This window comes from Macrobrachium nipponense, chromosome 11 (assembly GCF_015104395.2).
Source record: "Macrobrachium nipponense isolate FS-2020 chromosome 11, ASM1510439v2, whole genome shotgun sequence".
Lineage (NCBI taxonomy): Eukaryota > Metazoa > Arthropoda > Malacostraca > Decapoda > Palaemonidae > Macrobrachium > Macrobrachium nipponense.
The window spans coordinates 53,660,874-53,674,985 of record NC_061087.1 but is presented as its reverse complement, the minus strand read 5'-3'; the positions used below and the strand labels follow the sequence as shown (position 1 = coordinate 53,674,985).

The 14,112-nt window shown below is 34.2% G+C and overlaps 1 protein-coding gene across 3 annotated transcripts in view; it reads right to left on the bottom strand.

Moving 5' to 3' along the window:
- The window catches only part of LOC135205932 (lymphocyte cytosolic protein 2-like), a 408,856-nt gene that overhangs the window by 284,392 nt on the left and 110,352 nt on the right, over positions 1–14,112 (bottom strand). The window lies entirely within an intron of this gene.

Below are 14,112 nucleotides of genomic sequence, written 5' to 3'. Positions count from 1 at the left end.
CAAAAGTGAATATTCCCTGCATTCTACAGGAAAAAATGCCCTCTCTGCTTTCACGGTCAAGGTTACCTCTCCATCTGATTGCAATATAGGCCAAGAACGAGCGAGAGAAAAAGACTTTCTGTCTCGTTGCTACCCGAGTATTTCTTCTGATCTCGCCCAAACCTTAGACCTCAAACTGCTAGATTGCACCGACCATCACTCTTTGCCTGCACTAACACCCACTCATCTTCAATTCCAGGACTGGCAGTGAAGCCTTAGCCCACACAGCCACCACAAGAGGATATAAGTTTATGCCGACTCCCACCTCAAATACCTGCCGCTCTCAGGTATTTTTAGTTTTGGACACTGCATCAAACCCACCTCGTCCTCGGTAGCGTTGTAGTGCTTTTACCCACACGTAGCCATTATATAAGTCATATCACATTACAGTGATTCATATACATATATCGAGCTACAAATGTCCTTTAACCCTCTTACGCCGAAGCGGTAAAAAAAAAAATGTATCCCGTGTGCCGGAGGTGTTTCAGAGTGAGCGCGGAAGCGGAAAAAATATTTTTTTCAAAAAATCACAGCCCGCTTAGTTTTCAAGATTAAGAGTTCATTTTTGGCTCCTTTTTTTGCCATTGGCTGAAGTTTAGTATGCAACCATCAGAAATGAAAAAAATTATCATTATCATACATAAATAATGCGATATATGATAGCGCAAAAACGAAATTTCATATATAATTGTATTCAAATCGCGCTGTGCGCAAAACGGTTAAAGGTAACAAGTTACTTTTTTTCGTTGTAATGTACACTAAATTGCAATCATTTTGGTATATAACACATTGTAAAACGAAAAAAGCAACACAGAGAAAATATTATCACAAAATAATGCATGAATTCGTAACGCGCGGACGTAAACAAATATTTTTTTCAAAAATTCACCATAAATCTAAATATTGTCCTAGAGACTTCCAATTTCTTTCAAAATGAAGACAAATGATTGAATATTACTATACTGTAAGAGTATTAGCTTACAATTGCAGTTTTCAACCATATCTGACGAGTTAAATTTGACCGAATGTTGAATTTTTTTATATATATTTTTTTTATATGCAATTATTTCGGAAATAAGAAAAGCTACAACCTTCAAATCTTTTTCGTTTTATTCTACATGAAATTGCGCACATTTTCATATATAAAACTCTATGAAATGCCTAATATGAAACGGAGCAAATATTCCGAGAATGGTACGTACGCATTTCGGAGATTTGTGGCGGAGAATCCGCGCGAGGAGGGAAGGAAAGATTTTTTTTTAAATTCGAATTTGTTTCAAGATGAAGATAAATGACTGAATATTACTAGACTGTAAGAGTTTTAGCTTACAATTGCGTTTTTCGACCATTTCGGTAGAGTCAAAGTTGACCGAACGTGGTTTTTTTTTCTATTTATCGTGATTTATATGCAAATATTTCAAAAATGAGAAAAGCTAAAACCTTCAATTATTTTTTGTTGTATTCTACATGAAATTGCGCACATTTTCATATATAAAACTTTATGTAACGGCTAATTTAAAATGGTGCAAACATTACCACAATCGCATGTATGATTTTTTCGGAAGAGTTACCGCGCGGACGTAAAGAAAATGTTATTTTTTTCATAAATTCACCATAAATCGAAATATTGTGCTAGAGACTTCCAATTTGTTGCAAAATGAAGGTAAATGCTTGGATATTACTAGAATATAAGCGTTTTAACTTACAATTGCGTTTTTCGACCATTTCGGTAGAGTCAAAGTTGACTGAAGGTTGAAATTTTGGCAATTATCGTTATTTATATGAAAATATCTCAAAACTGATAAAAGCTACAACCATGGGTTCTTTTTAGTTGTATTGTGCATGAAATTGCGCACATTTCCATATATAAAACTTTATATAACGGCTAATTTTAAAATGGTGCAAACATTACTACAATCGCATGTATGATTTTTTTCGGAAGAGTTACCGCGCGGACGTAAGGAAAAAGTTTTTTCATAAATTCACCATAAATCGAAATATTGTGCTAGAGACTTCCAATTAGTTTCAAAATTAAGGTAAATGATTGAATATTACTAAAATATAAGAGTTTTAGCTTACAATTGCGTTTTTCGACCATTTCGGTAGTCAAAGTTGACCGAAGGTTGAAATTTTGGCAATTATCGTTATTTATATGGAAATATCTCAAAACTGATAAATGCTACAATCGTGAGTATTTTATTGTTGTATTCTACATAGAAATGCGCACATTTTCATATATAATACTTCATGTAACGGCTAATTTACAATGGTACAAAAATTATGTCAAAGTGACGAAATAATTTCCGAGATGTGTCACAGATACTTTTTAGTGCGGCAAGAAAGAAATTCGCGCTTGCGCGCCTACGTAACGATTGTAAACAAAACAACACCTTGATCCGTGAACTCCCAGCATCCCCCAAGGCGCGTGATTCAAAAGTTTAAGGCTGGTAGGCCTATAAGTATTTTTCCGGGAATTTAAAAAAAAATGTTGTAAGTCGACGTAAAATATGTCCAGTCGGCACACGGGAGACAAAAAATGTCGACGTAAAATACGTCCAGTCGGCGTAAGAGGGTCTATATCTAATTCGCTCTACCTCGGAATTAATATATTTTCATATATGTTTAACCGAAGGGGAATTTATTCGGCGATAATAGAATTGCCGGCCAACGGGCACGAACCATCGACACAAATTCCAGGACTGGGAGTGAAGCCTTAGCCCACCCCGCCACCACAAGAGGATATAAGTTTATATATTCTCACTATATATATGTATATGAATCACGGCAATGTGATATGACTTATATAATGGCTACATGCGGGCAAAAGCACTACAACGCTACCGAGGACGAGATGGGTTTGATGCAGTCTCCAAAACTAAAAAAACCTGAGCACAGCAGGTATTTGAGGTGGGAGGCAGCATAAACTTATATCCTCTTGCGGTGATGGGGTGGACTAAGGCTTCACTGCCAGTCCTGGAATTGATGATGTTGATGGTTCGTGCCCGTCGGCCAAGGACGAGGAGGGTTTGATGCAGTGTCCAAAACTAAAAATACCAGAGCGCGGCAGGTATTTGAGGTGGAAGGCGGCATAAACTTATATCCTCTTGCGGTGGCAGGGTGGGCTAAGTCTTCATTGCCAGTCCTGGAATTGAAGATGTCGATGGTTCGTGCCCGTCGACCGGCAATTCTATTATTGCCAAATAAATTCCCTTTCAGTTAAACATATATGAAAATATATTAATTCCGAGGTAGAGCGAATTAGATATTAAAGGACATTTGTAGCTCGATATATGTATATGAATCACTGTAATGTGATATGACTTATATAATGGCTACGTGCTGGCAAAAGCACTACAACGCTACCGAGTACGAGGTGGGTTTGATGAAGTGTCCAAAACTAAAAATACCTGAGTGCTGCGGGTATTTGAGGTGGGAGGCGGCATAAACTTATATCCTCTAGCGGTGGCGGGGTGGGCTAAGGCTTCACTGCCAGTCCTGGAATTGATGATGTTGATGGTTTGTGGCCGTCGGCTGGCAATTCTATTATCTCCGAATAAATTCCCCTTCGGTTAAACATATATGAAAATATGTTAATTCCGAGGAGAGCGAATTAGATATTAAAGGACATTTGTAGCTCGATATATGTATATGAATCACGATGATGTGATATGACTTATATAATAGCTACATGCGGGCAAAAGCACTATAACTCTACCGAGGACGAGATGGGTTTGATGCAGTGTCCAAAACTAAAAATACCTGAGCGCGGCAGGTATTTGAGGTTTCCCCGCATTATTATTCGCAGAAAATTCACACATTCGCTGTATTTTTCTATGAGAAATATCCACAAATTCCTGTTTTTTTTATCATTTCATCATAAAATACACTTTTTGTGATAAGACTAATAAAAAAACCAAGTATGAACATTTTTAGTGGGTTTTTCTTGAGTTTTAAGTAACAAAATAGGCTGTTTTCTGCTTTTTTATAGGGGTTCCAAACAGTCACGGGTTCTAACTATTCACGGGGGGATCTGGTTCACATCCCTTGTGAATATGGGGGATCACTGTATATGTGTATATACATATATATATATATATATATATATATATATATCTATATATATATATATATATATATATAATATATATAATATATAAATATGTACATAATATATAATATATAATATATAATATATATATATATATATATATATATATATATATATATATATATATATATATATATATTATATATATATGTGTGTGTGTATATATATATATATATATATATATATATATATATATATATATATATACTATATATATGTGTATATATATATATATATATATATATATATATATATATGTATATATATATGAATAACTTGATCGCGAAGTATATAAAACGTGATGCTATGTATAAATAAAGGTTTTTGCCACAAAGGAAAATAAAAATGAAAAAGCTTTTTCATTTTTTTTCCTGGCAAAAAACCTTTATTTATATATATATATATATATATATATATATATATATATATATATATATATATATATATATATATATATATATATGTATATATATATATATATATATATATATATATATATATATATATATATATATATATATATATATATATATATATATATATATATATATATATATATATATATATATATATATATATATATATATATATATATATATATATATATATAATATATATATATATATATAATATATATATATATATATATATATATATATATATATATATATATATATATAATTTATATACGTATATATATTTATATATTATGAACATATACAGGCAGTCCCCAGGATATGGCAGGGGTTCTATTCCTGGCATGGCACTGTAGGCTGATAATCTCCTTAACCCAAATCATCATAATTGAAATGGGAATAAATAGCACTTACAGCGCTGGTAGCACCAAAAGTCTGGGTTACAACGCCATAAAGCAGGTAATAGTGCCTTAAATCCACTTAAGGTATTCAAAAATTGTGGTTACGACTGCATTTACATCAAACGAGTAGAGTCAAGTCTTTGTGAGATGAATCTACCAGTTCCCCACAACATGAATCTCATTACAATTGCTACACGGTGTCTTGTAGCTCTTCGGATGTTTTCATCTTTCAGAAGTTTTATTATGTTGTTGAAAACTATTTGTCTATTGTGAGTGGGACCTCTATAGTATATTGTATTTGCTTTATTTATTCCTCGATTATAATGTATGATGGGTAAAGCGGTTGCATTAGGTGTTGGTGGATCGTGTTGAATTCTTTATCTACGTGCACAGCTATTCATAATTCGAAAGGATCCATAATTCAATCTAGGACAGAGTTCCTTATGGAGCTAGGACTGAGTGGCATAAATTAATTATGATTGAGAGCCTCAACCATTTTTAAATGTTCCTGCCCATTGTCCGGTTGGGGGTCACATGACTTTACCGTCCAAAAATATGTACTTTGGCGTTGGCTACCTACATTCCTGGCAATTATGACGTCTTGTTACCTCGCTCTAGACCGATCCTGCAGTCCTTCGAGACCTACCTCTGTGTAGCCAGTGCCACTTGAAGGCATCAGGCAGCGCCATGCTCTGCTCTTTATGTGCATTGAGCCACTTTTGAATCCTCTTACTCTGCCTGGAATGGTCTTAGTGCCAGTGCAAAGCTAAGATTAGAGTCTTCCTTGGGAAACTACCCATCCAGGCTACTTCTCCGCAGCCACTGGCTCGACTCCACTACTGAAGCTGGAAGCAGTAGAAGGGCCAATTCCACCCGGAATTCCCTAGGACACACCTGCTGTAGCAGAAGCTCCACCAAAGGCGCTGCCTCGCAAACTGTGCCGGAGTCAGTCATGCTAAATCAGAGTCCGTAATCACCTCCTCCTATTCCCCTTCTTCAGCAGCTAACCAGTATAGGCGTAAGGACTCTGCCGACCCTCAGTTAGCCAAAGAACCTCAGGGACTGAGTCTAGCAGCATTAGGCACGGGAATGAATGCCATTGTTCCGACTGTAGCAGCAGTCGGAGCCAATGCTATGTCTCATATAAATAGAGTATCTTGAGATTCATTTGCGCTAACTAGAGACAAGAAATTCGCTCTGATATGAGTTCAACACAGCAAAACAAACTTACTTTGCAATCGCCCTCAGCTGATTTCCAAAACAAAACATTGATTGCTATTTTGTATTTTATGATACAAACTAATAGTAATATGAAAATACATATATCATTGGATGCAGTGAAGTAAAACAAAACTTTTTAAAATATTTATGGAAAAGATGTATTTATTATGTTTGTATTTTATCATATGATATTATATGATTATTACATACTCGAATTTTATATCTCATGTAAGATGCGATCCCCTTAAAATTAGTTCCAAAATTGGGACTTCAAAAGTCGCATGATACGTGAGTATATACGGTTATATATATATATATATAATATATATATATATATATATATATATATATATATATATATATATATACATATATATATATATATTATATATATATATTCATATATATATATATATATAATATAAATATATATATATATATATATATATATATATATATATTAGGGCTCGTGCCTTGTATGATAAGGCGCCCTATGAGGTAATGTTAGACTAGCGATAAATTATGCTAAGTCGGTTGGTATTGCACTTCCATCTTCAATGGAGTGTCTGGGGTTTTGTAGATCACTTACGAAGTCGGTATTATCTTTACGACGATGTGTTAAACTCATGGTTCGGTGAGGTTCTTGTAGAAAACACTAAGTATAAAAATAGATATAATTTCTTCTGAAGTTTTACATGCTGAAGATCAGATATGATTGTACAAGTCTTCTAATGACGATAGCTAACTCTCTTCTACCAATGATAATGGCTAATCCTATTCCTCTACATGATAAAGCTTAGGTAAAGAGGTACAGGTCTTCTAATGACGATAGCTAACTCTCTTCTGCTTGTCTACCATCTCTGTTACAAGTTATGAAGGAACAGACAGTAGTTCGAACATATGACATACTATCAGATGACATAGTTTCATACGAACACACAATCAAATGAGACACGCCACAGATCACGTAGGCGGTAGTTGTCTCAAGCAGGGAGCTTGGACTAATGTTTATAAACAATTGAGTGACTACAGGTGACGGCATGTTATCTTAGCCTACATACTTATTGTATACGTCATCTTTAGCGTCTCTAGTCTGATCACATTCCTGCAAGCAATCTGGTTGACCTCTTTAGTTTTATTCTTTTATATATATGGACTAACATTCCATATTTTTATTATGTAAACACTTACATTAGCTCGGTCAGCTACCAAAACCAACTACTGAATATTACTCAAACTTGACTTGCATTTGACTTATAGGAGTGTGATACAGACACTATGTGAATATATATATATATAAGTAAATAAAAATTCATGGTGTACATGAATTGATTCAAGTAATAAAAGGGAAAACAATGATATTGGTAAATATAGTGATCACATGATATTAATGATACGTTTTCCCCACTTCATCTCATTAAGATACATATGCTACAGAAAATACTAATGTACTCTGATAATTGCATAGAATGAAGATTAACATGATAAAAATCATATTTTAACTGATAAAAAATTTCATATATGAATTGATAAAATTATTAATGGTTATGCTGATTGATTCGTTGATTTTTATGCTAAATGTTATATATCTGATTAGTAATTCATATACTAACTCATAAATAACTGCAGATATTGGTAAGATAAAAGGTAACATATTGATTAGAGGCTACCTGATTTGTTTATACATATGTATATGGATTCATATAATTATGATTAATATATGTGGGGCACTTTAAATAGATTTCCTATTGCGTACACGCAAAGATATATGTCGATTCCGTTATTTAGATCATTTATATATAGATTCCTAGTGCGTACACGCAAAAAATATATTTCGATTCTGTTATTTATGATCTATTATATAGATTCTATTGCGTACACGCAAAAAAAATATATTTCGATTCTGTTATTTATGATCATTTATATAAGAGATTCCATGCGTACACGCAAAAAATATATTTCGATTCGTTATTTATGATCTTTATAGATATAGGATACATGATATTTTATATATATAGGATACATGACCGAGGTTATACTACTTCACTTTTAACTAGCGTTCGAACAACTTTTCGTCCATTACACAGTTCCAGACAACCACCTATAGCCAATTGAAACGGCCTTTTTCAATGGTTAAAACAGGGGAAAATTTGCCTGGGCGGGTCCAACGTTCCATTTTGCGCTCATACTTATTCTCTGCATCCTAAGCTACACGATTACGTTCGCGATGAATAAAAAAACATCCCCAGCACGAGTCCTCGTCGCCAGCAAAGTAGAGTTGAATATCCTTCGGGTCGTAATTGTCGGAAGTATGCCCTTTTTGTAGTCGATTCCGACAGCCGCCGGATCATTCCGCATTAAAACGAGATTAACGACGAGATACGGTGTCGGTCGAAGAAGTCCATGAAATTCCTTTCACATTGTATGGCGGTTGTTACTTGACTGTAGTCGTCCGCTGCGACGACGGTTTTTTGAAGTTGCTATGTGAAACTCTCGTACTGCAGGATTACTGTAACCGGTTCCATTAATCAGCCTGCAAGTGAAATTATACTTGTCACAAGGGCAAAGTAAATTCAGACGACATCCAAATACAGGGGAGGGGAGAGAGCCATTTAGACCAGACTTAACCCACATGAATTCGCTGATATTTTGGAATTCAGAAGAGTCCGCTGTACAAACTTTTTATCCATGGCATTAACAATGAGTGAACCTATCCAGGTCTATGATGACTCGTAAAAATATCCATAATTATAAAAAATAAATAGATATCAATACGAATCTCAAAGAAAATTCGATATTACTGTAGTAAGTTACTAGAACAAAGAAGTGGAAAATGGAGCTATTTGTAAGATTGCCAGGCAGCATAAGAGTCAAAGAGAATATTAATCATGATTCTATGTGCCCCCTAACAAAAGTTTCATATTCAATTTTCTCGTGCGCATCCTCTGAGGTTAATTTTTTTAAAAACTATTAATAGGTAGGAGATGCAACGAAAAAAAACCCACTATGTAACTAATTTCTAAATAAACTTTGGGTTTTTCAAGAAAATGTGACATTTTCCCATGAATGTTTACTTGGATTGTAATAAGCTAATGTTGCAAGTAAATAATCCATATCCATATCGTGATACTTCTAAATGTCTATGAGGTTCAGAAAAAATTAATTCATTTTGATGTTATAGAAATTCTATTTCCTTATTTTGTTTATTAATTTTAAAATGATTGCAAGTCCTTAACTAATTGCATTACACACACGGATAAGAATATGTTATGTGGCCTGTCATGTGACCTATGAACCACATGTGAAGTTCATGAACTAAGCATTCCTTTCTCCAGTCAATCTGCTTTTGCAAGCAGAGACGACACACAGATGAAGCCTGTGTAAGCAGATTATTGAGGTTAAAAGGAACAAATGCTGATACGAAAATGATGACGTCGTCACAGGTTGGCAGGAGATTGCTCTCAGCCAGCTAAGAGTTACGTTACTTGCTGTAAGAGATACGACCCCTTTAGTATTTTCAAATGATATGTTTTAGTGTTTTTAATCTCCACCCGCATGAGAAGAATGTCTGAAAAAAAAAAACAACAGTACCAAAATTGAACAATATATTAGTTTCATGTTGGCATTATGTTAAATATTCCTTATTCAAACTATATGAAAAAGGTTTCCATACAAATTCTATATATATTATTAGCCCTGTATAAGATTCATATAGGATTATTCCATAGATAACATTTTCACTTCTAGACTTCCTGACTTTAAAATCTCTTTTATTTTATTTTATTTTTTTATTTTATTTATTATTAGTTTTTTATTTATTTATTTATTTAATTTTTTTTTTCATTGACTACGAATTAAATCACGGGACAGAAACAATATGTCAGTAGATTTTGGATATAGGTGTTTGAACTTTTAGCTTATTTGTCATTACTAAAGCGTTAAGTTAGAGTTCAAATCTTTAAGCATATATATTTGGATATTTAATTATCTATGGTTAGTTTTGCTTATTGATTTTATCGTGATTCCTTTTTTATTATAATTTGTAACCCTTCCGACTTCTTACGGAGTGTATTATATTGACTCCACTTGTATCCATATTTATCTTATATTTATTTATTTATTTATATATTTTTTTATATATATTTGATAAATTAATGGTGGCTTGATATGTGAAAAGTGTTCTAGCGGCGTCACCGTATAAGGCTACTTGCGGCATCAATTCTATAGATACCAAGATATAAATGATAAAGGTATTTAAAACCGCGAGAACCGCTATAATCCAGTCGGATCCAATATCACGAGTTGTAACTCGTAAGACATTGACACTTCCTATTTAATTATCCGTTATTCTACCAAAGCGATTGACTCTGGGTGATCAAATATATTATTGGTTTTCTTAATGGAAAGGAATTCACACAACGTGTTAAGGAGATTATTATTGATTTACACCACCCGAGTCACAGATTATTATGGTGTTTGAATTCATATTTACTGATTTAGCACTCTAAATATTCCTAACGCACTCAATTTCGGTGTTTGTTTTTAGTGCTATTAATTCTATATAACGTGTCAAGGAACTATTAACACTAAGAAGTGTTTATTCCCTCTGTCAGACTCGTAATTCCGTTAATAATTCTACGTATATTCTTTCAAGGATTGATTTGGCACAGGATAGGTCCCTAAACTGACAGGGGTCTTAGTGTATCCCTTGTTTTCATGACACATGTTACAATTAGTTTATGTGCTTTTATATCTGTAAGCATTGTAGGCCAGTAAAATTAGTGATTTGGCTTTCTGTGACATACTATGGAATAACCCTGGATGACGGAATGCAACCAGTTTATGACGATTGGTATGAAAGAGATTATTATTACTACCTGGTCGTTAGTCATCTGCTGTGTTCTTCGGGTTTTCCTCGTCACGGACCTACATATAATACTACATGTTGATTTTACATTATTCTGATACACATACCTTAAGTATACTTTTGCTTTAGGGTTTCTGCTCGAAGTGTGTATTGTTTTTGCTTAGCCGCTGACCCTGTTTCCGTTTCGAAGTGTTTATTGTTTGGGTTATGTCTGTTGACGCTTGCTTTGTTCAGTTTGTAACAGTTCTGCGCTCCGACCCAGATATTCAATGCTCGCGATCTCTTGGGTTAAGGAATTTTCTTGTTTAGATACGGTTTTAACAATAGGTACGGATGTTTCTATATCTTTTAGTCTAATTAATGGTTCTTTGCAGTATGGTGCGGGATTGCGGGATAATGCGTCAGCTATGATAATTGCTTTCCCAGGTAGATATCTTATCTTGGCTCCAAAGACCTGAATGATCATTTGTCACCGAGTTCCTTTTGGACTGTGATTAAAGCCTTTGAAAAACTCGGTAAAGGATCATGTTCAGTAAGGACTTTATCAGGATAGCCATAGATTATGAACTTAAAATGTACTAGTGTTAAAGATACCTAGCCCTTCCTTGCCTATTACTGCATATTTACTTTCAGAGGGCTTAGTTTACATGAATAAAAAGCTATAGGAAAGAACTGTTTATCATATTGCTGAAGTAGTATCCCTCTTACCCCTTGGTCTGAGGCGTCTGTTGCAATAAAAAAAATTCCTTATTTAAATCAGGGATTTTTAAGTTAGGTAAGCTGCATTATTCCGCTTTTAAGATATCGAACGCCTGTTGATGCTTTTTAGACCATAATCAATCTACGCTCTTCTTCGTAAGATCTGTTAAAGGAGCTGTCATGATTGAAGAGTTACATATTTGCATACGATTGTAATACCCACTACAGCGCAAAAGTGCTGTATCCCCCTTTTACATTAATAAGTACCGGAAAGTTATGAATAGCCGACACCTTACATGGACTACTTTTTAAGACCTTGACCAGACACATAAAACCTAGATAAACATGTTCGGTTTTAAAAAACTCACATTTAGATATTTTACTCTGAGATTATTTGTCTTTGTCTCTGTAGCACTAGCTCTACTTTATGTGAAATGTACTTCTAAGGTATTAGAAAAGATTACAAGATCATCCATATAGGCATGTAGGTTATCCCCTAAAAGTCTCCAAACACTATATTGTAATTGGGACGCAACGTAAGCCGGAGGCATACGTAAAAATTGATAATGTCCCCTGAGTGTGCTGAAAACGGTGTATGAGGTACAATCACTTAGGTAATGGTATCTGGTAAAAGCATTTAAGTAAGTCCAAGTTGGTGAAAAAAAAATTTATTCTAACCTAACAGAGATAAGATGTCGTCGGTACATCGCACTGGAAACTATCGGAAGTCGTTTCCTTGTTTAAGCGACAGTAATCTGCGCAGATACGCCAGTCCGATCTTTTATGGCATGACGTTGAGGGAAAAATTATATGGGCTATTTGATTTCCTAATGACTCCTATTACTAACATTTTTCAACTTCGTCATTTATCTCTATTTTAAAATTTCATTGAGAATCTATACGAAGGTACGTAAATAGCTTTATGTTTGTCCTTAGACCGTGTTTTGTTTTCAATGACATCCGTTTTTCTCCCAGAGATCACTTGCTAGTGGAGAAACTTCCTGGTATTCAGGTAGGATAAAAAAAAAATTCTGCTGAATCACCTCTGCTTGAATGACTTTACGGATATTACTTTAGATAGATTATCAGAGAGATTCATCCACGACTGGTTGGGCGTGATTAAAAATTAGCAACAATAAAAAATGCGATATTTATAACTTCCGTATCCACGACATGTATACTTTTAGGGCTTTGTTCGCGGAAATCGTTATATTTCAGAGTGTCGGGAAGGATTAAAATTTCATTTCCCAGCAAAGTCTTTTTACACGCACTAAGACATTCGAGGGTGCATGCTTCTCGAGATTTTGCGTGCAAAGTACGACTGCGGTTGTGGGAGAATTCTGTTGGGTCATTTGAACAATGTTACGATTTATGAGACAAATGTATAGTTCCTTTATATAAGTTATTATTTGATTAACTGTCTCATTTTTGTTCAAACGGATTTTAATATGTTTGAAGGTTTATAGGATTTTCCTTTGATAAACACGCCTTATTTTGCAGGATGTAAGATAATATTTTGTATACCCCTAGATGGATCTTACAATTACACTACATACAGATCAACGTTTTTTATAACTATAGAGGTATCTGTAAGCGCTCGCTTATCCGGACTTCTCATTAGGGAAGTTCGAACAACAGACGGTGAGTCCGTAAATACAAGATATTGCGTGTACTAAAGAAATAAAACAAGATATTCTAATTTTTACGGCGCGTACAGTTGGGCTTAATCCACCAGTATTTATTATAACTTAATGTATTAAAATTAAAACGAAAACCTGCTCTGATTACTTTATACGGTCGTGTGTTTCATAGGAAAAATCCTTTTTAATTCAAAAAGAGATATTGGCATGTATGAACCAACATCGCTTTTCCCCACTCTGTTAGAGTCGCTTATTGTGTGGAATTTGCTTTGCTTTGAAAACTCGGCAGATTTAACTAACCTTGACCGCTTGACTAGGTGACACAGTCAACCGGGTTTGCTTGTTAGATTCTGAACGGGCTACTGTTTCTATTTCTTTTTGTAATAATTAGTTGGATCCTTCTCTTTATTACCATCGGCAACAGTATTGTGTGTTTTTAGCATTATGTTGCTGGTTACGTATAAAGCAATGAATGACGAACTATTAGGAACTGAGCGATTACTAATAAGACAAGTTATCACTACTGCATTCAATATTAACTGTTTGTACTTCATTCTTTGCTAAAATTTGAAATAGTGAGGGATCCTGGTCAGCGCATTTAGCCTGATGAAAGTTTTTTACAGACATGTTATTCCTTGCAATCCAGCCATATTTTTAAAGTTAAGTTGAGTCATTGAGGTTCGATATTTTATATAACTCAAAAAACTCAAGGCTAAAACTG